Source organism: Vidua macroura, chromosome 1 (genome assembly GCF_024509145.1).
Source record: "Vidua macroura isolate BioBank_ID:100142 chromosome 1, ASM2450914v1, whole genome shotgun sequence".
NCBI lineage: Eukaryota > Metazoa > Chordata > Aves > Passeriformes > Viduidae > Vidua > Vidua macroura.
This window is the reverse complement of record NC_071571.1, coordinates 153,317,513-153,332,521: the sequence shown is the minus strand read 5'-3', so window position 1 is coordinate 153,332,521 and position 15,009 is coordinate 153,317,513.

Sequence of the window (15,009 nt, the reverse complement as noted above, 5' to 3'; positions counted from 1 at the left end):
CCATTGGGAATTCCAGTTCTTCCAAGCCTTGGGAATTCCAGCTCCTTGGGAATTCCAGCTCCTCAAATCCTTGGGAATTCTGGCTCCTCCAACCCTTGTGAATTCCAGCTCCAACCCTTTGGAATTCTGGCTCCTCCAGTCCATGGGAATTCCAGCTCCAATCCTTGGGAATTCTGGCTCCTCCAATCCTTGGGAATTCCAATTTTAATCCTTGGGAATTCCAGTTCTTCCAACCCTTGGGAATTCCAGCTCCACCCCTTGGGAATTCCAGTTCTTCCAACCCTTGGGAATTCCAGCTCCACCCCTTGGGAATTCCAGTTCCTCAAATCTTTGGGAATTCTGGCTCCTCCAATCCTTGGGAATTCCAATTTTAATCCTTGGGAATTCCAGTTCTTCCAATCCTTGGGAATTCCAGCTCCACCCCTTGGGAATTCCAGTTCTTCCAACCCTTGGGAATTCCAGCTCCAACCTTTGGCAATTCCAGTTCCTCAAATCTTTGGAATTCTGGCTCCTCCAAGCCTTGGGAATTCCGATTTCAATCCTTGGGAATTCCAGCTCCAACCCTTAGGAATTCCGGTTCCTTCAATCCTTGGGAATTCCAGCTCCTCCAATGTTGGGAATTCCAGTTCCTCAAATCCTTCAGAATTCCAGCTCCTCCAATGTTGGGACTTCCAGCTCCTCCACCCCTTGGGAATTCCAGTTCTTCCAATCTTTGGGAATTCCAGTTTTTTCAACCTTGGGAATTCATTCCTCCAGTCCTTTGGAATTCCGGTTCCTCAAATCCTTGGGAATTTCAGCTCCTCAAATCATTGGTAATTCCAGCTCCAATCCATGGGAATTCCAATTTCAATCATTGGGAATTCCAGCCCTTGGGAATTCCAGTTCCTCCAATCCTTGGGAATTCCGGTTCCTCAAATCCTTGGGAATTCCATCTCCAACACTTGGGAATTCCAATTTCAACCATTGAGAATTCCAGTTCCTCAAATCCTTGGGAATTCCAGCTCCAATCCATGGAAATTCCAGTTTCAACCATTGGGAATTCCAGCTCCATTTTGTCCTGGAAATGGGATTTTGGTCCTGGATTTTATCCCGGATGCCGCGCCGGGATCGCTCGGCTCCGTGTTCTGCCATGGAATTCCCGGGCGAGGTTGAGGTTTTTGGGGCTTTTCCCGAATCCGGAAGTTCCGGAGCCCGTTCCCGATAAATCCCGAATTGGGATTGGGGTTTCTGGGGGATTCCAGCTCAGGAAAATTCCCATCGGAATTGGGCGTGGAAGTGGCGGAAGAGCAACAGCAGGGACAGCGTGGGCACAAACCCCAAATCCCGAAGTCCTGAAATCCCGAAATCCCCAAATCCTGAAAATCCCAAATCCCCAAATCCCAAAATCCCAGCATCCCGAAATCCCAAATCCTGAAATCCCCAAATCCCAAAATCCTGAAATCCCAAATCTCCAAATACTGAAATCCTAAATCCGGAAATCCCGAAATCCCAAATCCTGAAACCCTGAAGTCCCAAATCCTGAAATCCCCAAATCCCAAATCCTGAAAATCCCAAATCCCCAAATCCCAATGTTGCAGAAATTGCAAAATTCCAGCATGTCCTGAAATCCCAGTGTCCCAAAACCCCCAAATCTCCAAACCTCCAAATCCCGAAATCTCAAATCCCCAAATCCCAAATCCCAAACCCCCAAAACCCAAATTCCCAAATCCCCAAATCCTGAAATCCCAAATCCAGAAATCCTGAAATCCCAAATCCCCAAATCCCAAAGCTCTAAAATCCTGAAATTCCAAGTCCCTAAATCCTGAAAATCCCAAATCCCCAACTCCCAATGTCCCAAAATCCCAAATCCCCAAATCCTGATGTCGCAGAAATCCCCAAATTCCAGCATATCCTGAAATCCCAGTGTCCCAAAACCCCCAAATCCCCAATCCCAAAAATCTCCAAATCCTGAAATCCCAAACCCCAAATCCCCAAATCCTGAAATCCCAAATCCCCAAATCCTGAAATCCCCAAATCCCAAACCCCCAAATCCTGAAATCCTGAAGTCCCAAATCCCGAAATCCTGAAATCTCTAATCCCCAAATCCCAATGTCGCAGAAATCCCAAAATTCCAGCATATCCTGAAATCCCAGTGTCCCAAAACCCCCAAATCCCCAAACCTCCAAATCCCAAATCCCCAAATCCTGAAATCCCCAAATCCCAAATCCCAAAAATCCCAAATCCCCAAATCCCAAACCCCCAAAACCCAAATTCCCAAATCCCAATGTCCCAAATCCCCAAATCCCGAAATCCTGAAATCCAAAATCCAGAAATCCTGAAATCCCAAATCCCCAAACCTCTAAAATCCTAAAATTCCAAATCCCTAAATCCTGAAAATCCCAAATCCCCAACTCCCAATGTCCCAAAATCCCAAATCCCCAAATCCTGATGTCGCAGAAATCCCGAAATTCCAGCATATCCTGAAATCCCAGTGTCCCGAAACCCCAAATCCCCAAACCCCAAAATCTCCAAATCCTGAAATCCCAAATCCCAAAATCCCCAAATCCCAAATCCCCAAATCCTGAAATCCCCAAATCCCAAACCCCAAATCCTGAAATCCCAAATCCCAGTGTCCCAAAGTCACAGAAATCCCAAAATTCCCGCAAATCCTGAAATCCCAGTGTCCCAAAACCCCCAAATCCCCAAACCTCCAAATCCCAAATCCCAAAATCTACAAATCCTGAAATCCCAAACCCCAAAATCCCAAATCCAACACCCGAAAATCCCAAATCCCAAGATCCCCAAATCCCATACATCCAACACCCAACGCTCAAAATCCAACACAACCCTAAAATCCCCAAATCCCGCATCCCGAAATCCCAAAGCCTCAAAATCCTCAAATCCAACATCCCAAAATTCCAGCACTCAACACCCAAAATCCCACATCCCAAAAATCCAAAATCCCAAAATCCCACAACCTAACACCCCAAAATCCAACACTCCAACATCCCAAAATCCCCAAATCCCCAAACCCCAAAACCCGAAATCCCCAAATCCCCAAATCCGCAAATCCTAAAATCCCAAAATTCAACATCCCCAAATCCAATACCCAAAATCCCAAAATCCCAACACCCAAAATCCCACATCCCAAAAAACCCAAAATCACAATATCCCAAAATCTCAAATCCCAAAAACTCAATATCCCAAAATCCTGAAATCTCGAAAGCCCAAAATCCCACAATCCCACAACCTAACACCCCAAAATCCAACATCCCAAAATCCCACATCACAAAATCCCCAAATCCCAAAACCCCAAGATCCCAAAACCCGAAATCCCAAAATCCTGAAATCCCCAAAATCCCAAAAACCTGAAATCCCCAAATCCCAACATCCCAAAAACCCAAAAGCCCAAACACCCCAAATCCTGAAATTCCAAAATCCCAAAAACCCGAAATCCCAAAATCCCCAAATCCCAATGTCACAGAAATCCCAAAATTCCAGCATGTCCTGAAATCCCAGTGTCCCGAAACCCCCAAAACCCCAAATCTCCAAATCCTGAAATCCCAAAATCCCAAGATGCCAAAACCCCGAAATCCCAGTATCCCAAAACCCAAAATCCCACATCCCAAAAACCCAAAATCCCAATATCCCAGAATTCCAACATCCCACAACCCAACCCCCAAAATCCCACATCCCAAAAACCTGAAATCCTAAAATCCCAAGATCCCAAAATCCCAAGATCCCAAAAACCCGAAATCCCCAAAACCCGAAATCCCAAAATCCCCAAAACCCCAAATCCCGAGATCCCAACACTCAACCCCCAATGTTCCCATGCTGTCCCCAATGTCCCCCAATGTCCGCAATCCCCCAATGCCCTCAATGTCCCCTCAATGTCCCCAAGGTGTCCCCAGTCCCCCAATGTCCCCGATGTCCCCAGGGTGTCCCCATGTCCCCAGTGTCCCCAAAATCCCCCCAATGTCCCCATTGTGTCCCCACAGTGTCCCATGTCCCCAATCCCCTGATGTCCCCAATGTCCCCAGGGTGTCCCAAATGTCCCCGCAATGTCCCCAATGTCCCCAATGTCCCTCACCCCCAATGTCCCAGTGTGTCCTCGTGTCCCCGGGGTGTCCCCAGGGTGTCCCCAATGTCCCCAGGGTGTCCTCGTGTCCCCATTGTGTCCTCAAAGTGTCCCCATGTCCCCGATGTCCCCAAAATACCCCCAATGTCCCCAATGTTGTCCCAATGTCCCTCACCCCCGATGTCCCCAGTGTGTCCTCGTGTCCCCAGTGTCCCCAGTGTCCCCAATGTCCCCAGCAGGTCCCGTGTCCCCAGGGTGTCCCCAATGTCCCCCCAGTGTCCCCAATGTTGTCCCAATGTCCCTCACCCCCAATGTCCCCAATGTGTCCTCGTGTCCCCAGCAGGTCCCATGTCCCCAGGGTGTCCCCATGTCCCCAGAGTGTCCCCAGGGTGTCCCCAGCAGGTCCCGTGTCCCCAGGGTGTCCCCATGTCCCCAGAGTGTCCCCAGAGTGTCCCCAGCAGGTCCCGTGTCCCCAGGGTGTCCCCATGTCCCCAGGGTGTCCCCAGAGTGTCCCCAGCAGGTTCCCTGTCCCCAATGTCCCCAATGTCCCTCACCCCCAATGTCCCCAGGGTGTCCCAAATGTCCCCAATGTGTCCCCAATGTCCCCTCAATGTCCCCAATGTGTCCCCATTGTGTCCCCAAAGTCCCAAAGTCCCCAGCCTGGACCTTCCAAAGGATTCAATAAAATCCCCAAAAATTCCCAAAATAATCTCCCCCAAAAATCCCAAAAAATCCTGGAAAAATCCCAAAATAATCCCCACCCCCCCCCCCAAAAAATCCCAAAAAATCCTGGAAAAATCCCAAAATAATCTTGAAAAAAACCCCCAAAATTCCTGAAAAAATCCAAATATAATCCCAAAAAATCCCCAAAATAGCCTGAAAAAATCCCAATATAATCCCCAAAAAGATCCCAATAAAATATATAAAAAAAATCCCCAAAAAATCCCAATAAAATCCCCCCAAATCCCAATAAATTCCTGACAAAAACCCCAATAAATTCCCAATAAGAATCGTAATAAAATCCCAAAAATTCAAATTAAAATCCCAATAAATTCTCACTAAAATCCCAATAAAATCCCAATAAATCCCCACGAAAATCCCAATAAAATCCCAACAAAACCAGCCAGGTTTTCTCATTTCTTTATTGGATAAAATCCCCTTAAATTCCCCCAAAAAATCTGAATAAAATCCCCCAAAAATCCCAATAAAATCCCCCAAAAAACCCCAAAAATCCCAATAAAATCCCCCAAAAATCCCAATAAAATCCCCCCCAAAACCTCCAAAATTCCCGAAAAAATCCCCCAAAAAACCCAAAAAATCCCAATAAAATCTCCCCAAAAATCCCAATAAAATCCCCCCAAAAAAACTCTAAAAAAATCCCAATAAAACCCTCAACCCCCCCCCCAAAATCCCAATAAAATCCCCCCAAAACCCCCAAAAAATCCCAATGAAATCCCCCCAAAAAATCCCAATAAAATCCCCCAAATCCCCCAAAAAATCCCAATAAAGTCCCCCAAAAACCCCAATAAAATCCCCCAAAAAACCAAATAAAATCCCCCCAAAAACCAAAAAATCCCAAAAAAATCCCAATTAAATCCCAATAAAATCCCCCCAAAATCCCAGTAAAAATCCTGGAAAAAAAAATCCCCAAAAAACCTGCCAAAAATCTCAATAAAATTCCCCAAAAACCCCAAAAAATCCCCCCAAAAAACCAAAAAAATCCCAATAAAATCCCCAACCCAACCCCCCCCCAAAAATCCCAGTAAAATCCCAAATAAACCCCAATAAATTCCCACAAAATTCCCAATAAAATCCCAACAAAACCAGCCAGGTTTTCTCATTTCTTTATTGGATGAAATCCCCTTAAAATCCCCCCAAATAAAATCCCAAAAAAAACCCCCAAAAATCCCCCAAAAATCCCAATAAAATCCCCCCAAAAAGCCTGGAAAATATCCCTCAAAAATCCCCCCAAAACCGCCAAAAAATCCCCAAAAAATCCCCCCAAAAACCCAAAAAAATCCCAATAAAATCCCAATAAAAATCCCCCCAAAAAACCCAAAAAATACCAATAAAACCCCCCAAGAACCCCAATAAAAATCCCAAAAAATCCCAATAAAATCCCCCCAAAAACCCAAAAATCCCAAAAAAAATCCCAATTAAATCCCAAAAAAATTCCCCAAAAATCCCAATTAAAATCCTGGAAAAAAAAAAATCCCAAAAAAAACCTGCCAAAAATCTCAATAAAATTCCCAAAAAACCCCGAAAAATCCCAATAAAATCCCCCCCCAAAATCCCAAAAAAATTCCCAAAAACCCCCCAAAAATCCCGATAAAATCCCGAAAAAATCCCAATATAATCCCCAAAAAACCCCAATAAAATCCCCCCAAAAAATCCCAATAAAAATCCCCAATAAACCCCAAAAATCCCAATTAAATCCCCAATAAAATCCCCAAAAATCGCAATAAAATCCCCAAAAAATCGCAATAAAATCCCAAAAAAACCCCCCAATAAAATCCCCCCAAAAATCCCAATAAATCCCCACTAAAATCCCAATAAAATCCCAACAAAACCAGCCAGGTTTTCTCATTTCTTTATTGGATAAAATCCCCTTAAAATCCCCCAAAAAATCCCAATAAAATCCCCCAAAAACCCCGAAAAATCCTGATGAAATCGCCCAAAAATCCCAAGAAAATCTCCCCAAAAATCCCAATGAAACTCCCAAAAACCCCAATAAAATCCCCGAAGAAAACACAATAAAATCCCCCCAAAAATCCCAATAAAATCCCCCCCCAAAAATTCCCAATAAAATCCCCCAAAAAAGCCCCAAAAAATCCCCCAAAAATCCCAAGATCCCCGCAAAAAATCCCCTTAAAATCCCGCCAAAAATCCCAATAAAATCCCAAAAAACCCCCCAAAAATCCCAATAAAATCCTCCAAAAACCCCCAAAATCCCGATGAAATCCCCAAAAAATCCCAATAAAATCCACAATAAAATCACCAAAAAATCCCAAAAAAACCCCAATAAAATCCTCCAAAAAAAATCCCAATAATCTCAATAAAATCCCCCCAAACCCCCCGAAAAATCCCGATGAAATCCCCCAAAAAATCCCAATCCCCAAAAAATCCCAATAAAATCCCCCCAAAATCCCAATAAAATCCCACAAAAAATCCCAATAAAATCCCATTAAAATCCCCCCAAAATCCCAATAAAATCCCAAAAAAACCCCAAAAATCCCCCCAAAACCCCCGATAAAATCCCGAATTTCCGCACGCGGCTCCGGCGAAATTCCCGATGGTTTTCCCAAAGTTTTTGGGGTTTTTCCCGAAATTTTTGGGGTTTTTTTTCCCAAATTTTGGGGTTTTCTCTCGATGTTTTTGGGGTTTCTCTGAATTTTTTTTGGGTTTTTGTCAAATTTTGGGGTTTTTCCTAAATTTTTTGGGGTTTTCCCCAAAGTTTTTCGGGTTTCTGTGAATTTTTTTTTGGGTTTTTGCTGAAGTTTTGGGTTTTTTTCCCGAAGTTTTTGGGGTTTTTTTCCAGAATTTTGGGGTTTTTCTTGGAATTTTTGGGGTTTTCTTGTGGTTTTTGGGGTTTCTCTGAATTTTTTTGGGTTTTTTTTCCCGATGTTTTTGGGGTTTTTCCGGAAGTTTTTGGGGTTTTCCTCGATGTTTTGGAGGCTCTTCCCAAATTTTGGGGTTTTCCCCGATGTTTTTGGGGTTTTTCCTGGAATTTTTGGGGTTTCTCTTGATGTTTTTTTGGGGTTTTTTCCTGGAGTTTTTGGGGTTTTTCCCGAAGTTTTTAGGGTTTCTCTCGACGATTTTGGGGTTTCTCTTGATGTTTTTGGGGTTTCTCCTGGAATTTTGGGGTTTTTGCCAAAGTTTTTGGGGTTTTTCCTGGAATTCTTGGGTTTTTTCCATGAAGTTTTTGTTGAATTTTGGGGTTTTCCTCAAGTTTTCCCCAAGTTTTTGGGGTTTTTCCTGGAGTTTTCGGGGTTTTTCCTCTTGACGTTTATTGGGTTTTCCTCGCCGTTTTTGGGATTTCTCTCGATGTTTTTGGGATTTTTCCCAAATTTTGGTTTCTCACGATGTTTTTGGGGTTTTTTTCTGAATCTTTTGGGGTTTTTCCTGAAGTTTTTGGGGTTTCTCTCAATGTTTTTGGGGTTTCTCTGAAATTTTTTGGGATTTTTCCCTAATTTTGGGTTTCCCCTCGATGTTTTTGGGGTTTTCTCGATGTTTCTGGGATTACTCTCGATGTTTTTGGGGTCTCTCTGAATTTTTTTGGGTTTTTCCTGAAGTTTTTGGGGTTTTTCACGAAGTTTTTGGGTTTTTTTCTGAAGCTTTTGGGGTTTCTCTCAGAAGTTTTTTGGGTTTTTCCTGAAGTTTTTGGGTTTTTTATGAATCTTTTGGGTTTTTTTTGAAGTTCTTGGGTTTTTCCCCGAAGTTTTTGGGGTTTTCACTCGAATTTCCCAATGGTTTTCCCCAAATTTTGGGGTTTACCCCAAAGTTTTTGGGTTTCTTCCTGAAGTTTTTGGGGTTTTCCTTGAAGTTTTTGAGGTTTTCTCTGGAATTTTGGGGTTTTTTCCTGAAGTTTTTGGAGTTTTCCTCGATGTTTTGGAGGCTCTTCCCAAATTTTGGGGTTTTTCCCGAAGTTTTTGGGGTTTTTCCTGGAATTTTTGGGGTTTTTCATGAAATTTTTGGGGTTTCTCTGAAATTTTTTGGGTTTTTTTTCCCGAAGCTTTTGGGGTTTCTCCAAAGTTTTTGGGGTTTTCCCAAAGTTTTTGGGGTTCTTCTCCCAAAATCTTGGTTTTTTTCCTCGAAGTTTTCAGGGTTTTTCCCAAAGTTTTTGGGGTTTTTGCCGAAGTTTTTGGGGTTTTTGTAGATTTTTGGGGTTTTCCCCAAGTTTCTTCCCCAGGTTTTTGGGGTTTTCCCGGGTTTTGGGCTCCCTCAGCGCCAGGCCAGGATCTCCTGGGCCGCCAGGCGGGAAAGGCTCCGGAATTCCACGGGCAGGAGGCGCCTCCAGAAGCGGCGATCCGCGCCCAAAAACCGGAGCGGGGAAACGCGGCGAGCCTGGGGAGAGAGGCCAGAGATCCCCAAATCCACAAAAATCCCAAATGCCCAAAATCCCAAATCCCCAAATATGAAATTCCCAAAAAATCCCAAATGCCCAAAATCCCAAATCCCCAAAAGACCAAATCACCAAAATCCCAAAAACCCCCAAATTCCCAAAAGCCCAAATCCCAAATTCCAAAAATCCACAAAATCCCCAATCCCAAAAATCTCAAATCCCCAAAATCCCAAATACTCAAAAATCCCAAATCCCCAAATTAAAAAAAAACCCAAAATCCCAAATCTCCCAAATTCCCAAATTCCAAATTTCTAAAAACTCTCAAATCCCAAATGCCCAAAAATCCCAAATTAGCAAAATCCCAAATCCCCCAAAATCCCAAATTCAAAAAAAGCCCAAATCCCCAAATGCCCAAATCTGAAATTCCCAAAAAATCCCCAAATTCCAAAAATCCCAAATCCTCAAAAATCCCAAATCCCAAAAATCCCCAAAATCCCCATTACCCAAAATCCCAAATCACCCAAATCCAAAATTCCAAAATCCCCAAATCCCCAATCTCCCAAAATCCCAAACAATCCCAAATTCAAAATCCCCCAAAATCCCAAAAATCCCAAATTCCCAAATCCCCCAAAAATCCCAAATTCAAAAAAATCCCAAATCCCCAAAATTCCAAATTCCAAAACCCCCAAAAGCCAAAAGCCCAAATCCCCAAAAGCCCAAATTCCAAATCCCCCAAATTCCCAAAATCCCAAATCCCCAAATCTGAAATTCCCAAAAAATCCCAAATCCTCAAAATCACAAATCCCAAAAATCCCAAAAATCCCCAAAAGCCCAAATTGCCAAAAACCCCAAATCCCTAAAATCCCAAATTCAAAAAATCCCAAATCCCCCAAAATTCCAAAAATCCCAAATGTCCAAAAGCCAAAATTCCAAATGCCCCAAACCCCCAAATCTCCAAAATCCCAAAAATCCCCAAATCTGAAATCCCCCAAAATTCCAAATCCCCAAACCCCAAAAATCCCAAATCCCCAAAAATCCCAAAAATCCCCAAATTCCCAAAAATCCCAAATCCCCAAATCCCAAAAATTCCCAAAACTCCCAAATCTGAAAATCCCCAAAATCCTAAAAATTCCCAAATTTGATTTTCCCAGAATTCCTGGATTTCCCCCCAAAATTTTCCCAATTTTTCCCATTTTGGGATTTGGGAATTTTGGGATTTTTGGGATTTGGGATTTTTGGGATTTTTTTTATTTTTAGAAATGGGAGAATTTGGAAATTTGGGAATTGGAATTTGTGGGGTTCTTTTTGGGGATTTTTGGAAATTTGGGAATTTTTGGGATTTTGGAGAATTCAAGAATTTGGAATTTTTGGGATTTTGAGATTCCAATTTTTGGGAATTTGGGATTTTTGAAATTGGGAATTTGGAATTTGGGATTTTTTGGATTTTTGGGATTTGGGATTTGGGGATTTTTGGGATTGGCATTTTTGGAAATTGGGAATTTGGGATCTTGGGGATTTTGGGGATTTTTGGAAATTTGGGAACTGAAGATTTTGGGATATTTGGGGATTTAGGTCTTTTGGAAATTGGGATTTTTGGGGAATTCGGGAATTTGGGGAATTGAGGATTTTGGGATTTTTGAACTTTGGTAATTTGGGATTTTTTGGGGGGATTTTGGGATTGGCATTTTTGGCAATTGGGAATTTGGATTTTTGGGATTTTTGGAAATTTGGGATTTTTGGGATTTTTTGAAAATTGGGGATTTGGGATTTTTGGGAATTGTGGGAATTGAGGATTTGGGGATTTTTGGACTTTGGGGGTTTTTGAGAATTGTGGGATGAGGATTTTTGGGATTTTGGGATTTTTGGAAATTTAGGGATTTTGGGAATTTGGGAAATTTTGGGGGATTTTTAGAATTTAGGGATTTTTGGACTTCGGGGATTTTGGGATTTTTGAGAATTTTGGGATGGGGATTTTTGGGAATTGGGGATTTTAGGATTTGGGGATTTTTGGGATTGGCATTTTTGGAAATTGGGAATTCGGATTTTTGGGATTTGGGATTTTTGGGAATTGGGGATTTTTTGAAAATTGGGGATTTGGGATTTTTGGGAATTTGGAATTGAGAATTTTGGGATTTTTGGACTTTGGGGATTTTGGGGTTTTTGAGAATTGTGGGATGAGGATTTTTGGGAATTTGGGATTTTTGGGATTTTGGATTTTTGGGATATTAGGAATTTGGGATTGGCATTTTTGGACTTTGGGGATCTGGGGTTTTTGGGAATTTGGGATTTCTTGACAATTGGGGATTTGGGATTTTTGGGAATTCTGAATGGGGATTTTTGGGATTTTTTGGCAATTGGGAATTTGAGATTTTTGGAATTTGGGGGTTTTGGGATTTTTGGACTTTTGGGATTGGGATTTTTGGGAATTCTGGGAATTTTGGGATTTGGGATTTTTGGAAATCGGGGATTTGGGGCTGAGAGTTTTGTGGGTTTTTTTTGACAATTGGAATTCTGGGATTTTTGGGAATTCTGGAATGGGGATTTTAGGGATTTTTTGGCAATTGGGAATTTTGGGGATTTTTGGGAAATCTGGAATGGGGATTTTTGGGATTTTCTGACAATTGGGGATTTGGGATTTTTGGGATTTCTGGAATGGGGATTTTTGGGATTTTCTGACAATTGGGGATTTGGGATTTTTGGAAATTTAGGCATTGTGGGATTTTTGGGATTCTTAGAACTTAGGGATTTTGGAATTTGGAGATTTTGGATTTTTGAGAATTTTTGGGATGGGGATTTTTGGGAATTTGGGAATTGGGATTTTTGGGGATTTTGGATTTTGTGATTTTTGGGAATTGGGGATTTTGGGATTTTTTGAAAATTGGGAGTTTGGGAATTGTGAGAATTTGGGAATTGAGAATTTTTGGGATTTTTGGACTTTGGGGATTTTGGGAATTTTGGGAATTTGGGATTTTGGAGTTTTGGGATTTTTTGACAATTGGGGATTTGCGATTTTTGGGATTTTGTGACAATTTGGGAATTTGGGATTTTTCAAATTTAGGGGGGATTTTGGGATTTTTCGAATTTAGGGATTTTGGGAATTGGGGATTTTTGGACTTTGGGGATTTGGGGATTTTTGAGAATTCTGGGATGGGGATTTTTGGGATTTGGGGATTTTGAAAATTGGGAATTTGGGATTTTTGGGATTTTGTGATTTTTGTGAATTTCAGATTTTGGGCTGGGATTTTTGGGATTTTTTGAAAATTGGGGATTTTTGGGAATTGAGGATTTGGGGATTTTGAGAATTGTGGGATAAGGATTTTTGGGGATGTGGGATTTTTGGGATTTTGGATTTTTGGGATTTTAGGAATTTGGGATTGGGATTTTTGGACTTTGGGAATTTGGGATTTTTGAGATTTCTGGAATGGGGATTTTGGGGATTTTTGGGAATTCTGGAATGGGGATTTTTGGGATTTTTTGGCAATTGGGAATTTGGGATTTTTGGGAATTCTGGGACTTTTGGGATTTGGGATTTTTGGAAATCGGGGATTTGGGGCTGAGAGTTTTGTGGGTTTTTTTTTGGGATTTTTTGACGATTGGAATTCTGGGATTTTTGGGAATTCTGGGATTTTTTGGGAATTCTGGAATGGGATTTTTTGGGATTTTTTGGCAATTGGGGATTTGGGATTTTTGGGAATTCTGGAATGGGCATTTTTGGGATTTTCTGACACTTGGGAATTTGGGATCTTTGGGAATTCTGGGAATTTTGGGATTTGGGATTTTTGGAAATCGGGGATTTGGGGCTGAGATTTTTGTGTTTTTTTTGGGGATTTTTTGGCAATTCGGAATTTGGGATTTTTGGACTTTGGCAATTTGGGATTTTTGGGAATTTGGGATTTTTTGCCAATTGGGGATTTGGGATTTTTGGAAATCAGGGATTTGGGGCTGAGATTTTTGTGGTTTTTTGGGATTTTTTGACAATTGGAATTCTGGGATTTTTGGGAATTCTGGGATTTTTGGGAATTCTGGAATGGGGATTTTGGGGATTTTCTGACAATTGGGGATTTGGGATTTTTGGGAATTTGGGATTTTTGAGATTTCTGGATTGGGGATTTTAGGGATTTTTGGGAATTCTGGAATGGGGATTTTTGGGATTTTTTAACATTGGGGATTTGGGATTTTTGGGGAATTCTGGGATTTCCCCCGCACCGATGCCGTGGAAAATCCTGGCCACGGCTCTTCCCGAGAACTCCTGCTCGGGGTAGGCAGCGAGAAGCTTCCGGATCTCGGCGCGGATTTCCCTCCTCCTGCTCCTGCAGAATTCCAGGAAAAATCGGGAATTCTCAGCCCCAATTCCCAAATTTCCAACATTTTCCCCAAAATTCCCCATTTTCCCCCAAAATTCCCCAATTTTCCCCCCCCAAAATTCCCAATTTTTCCCCAATTTTTTCCCCTCAGTTTTCCCATTTTTCCCCAAATCCCCAATTTTCCTCCATTTCCCCCCGAATTTTCACAAATTTTTTCCTGATTTCCCCCCAAAATTCCCCGATTTCCCCCCACAGTTTTCCTCCTTTTTTCCCCTCAATTTCTCCCCAAAACTCCCCATTTTTTCCCGAATTTCCCCAATTTTTTCCCCCAAATTTTCCCCGATTTTTTCTTTCTTTTCCCCATTTTCCCCCAATTCTTTTCCCCATTTCACCCAACTTTTCCCCCCCAATTTTTCCCTAATTTCCCCACATTTCCCACCAAAATTTTCCCAATTATCCCCAATTTTTTTCCCCCAATCTTTTCCCAATTTTTCCCCAACTTCCCCCCCCATGTCCCCCCCAATTTTTTCCCAAATTTCCCCCCAGTTTCCCCCCAAGTTTTCCCCCATTCCCCCCCAATTTTCCCCCCCATTTTTCCTGATTTTCCCCCCAATTTTTCCCATTTTCCCTTGATTTTCCCCCAATTTTTCCCCTTTTCCCCTCAATTTTCTTCCAATTTTCCCAATTTTTTCCCAATTTCCCCCAATTTTTCCCCAATTTTCCCCAAATTTTTTCCTGTTTTCCCCAATTTTTTCCAATTTTTCCCCCAATTCTTTCCTATTTTCAGCCCAATTTTTTTTCTCAATTTTATCCCAATTTCTCCCCAATTTTTCTTATTTTCCCCCATTTTTTCCCCATATTTCCCCAATTTCCCCCAATTCTTTTCCCAAATTTTCCCGAATTCTTTTTCCCATTTTCCCCCAATTTTTTCGCAATTTTTCCCCAATTCTTTTCCCATTTTTTCTTTTTCCCCCCAATTTTTCCTCTATTTTTCCCTTATTTTTTCCCATTTTCCCCCAAATTTCCCCCCAATTTTCCTCCAATTTCCCCCAATTCTTTTCCCAATTTTATCCCAATTTTCCCATTTTTTTCCCCAATTTCCCCCAATTTTTCCCCATTTTCCCCCCATTTCTCCCAATTTCCCCCCCATTTTTCCCCATTTTCCCCCAATTTTTCCCAAATTTCCCCCCAGTTTCCCCCCAAGTTTTCCCCATTCCCCCCCAATTTTATCCCAATTTTTTCCCATTTTCCCCCCAATTTCCCCCCATATTTTTTCCCATTTCCCCCCAAATTTTCCCCCCAAAATTTCCCCAATTGTATCCCAATTTCCCCCAAAAATTTCCCCAAATTTTTTCAAAGTTTTCCCCCCAATTTTTTCCCAATTCTTTTCCCAATTTCCCCCAATTTTCCCCATTTTCTCCCCAATTTTCCCCCATAATTTTCCCAGTTTTTCCCATTCCCCCCCCAATTTTCACCTCATTTTTTCCCATTTCCCCCCCAGTTTTTCCCATTTTTTCCCAATTTTCCCCCAATTATTTTCCCAATTTTATCCCAATTTCCCCCAATTCTTTTCCCCCGTTTTCCCC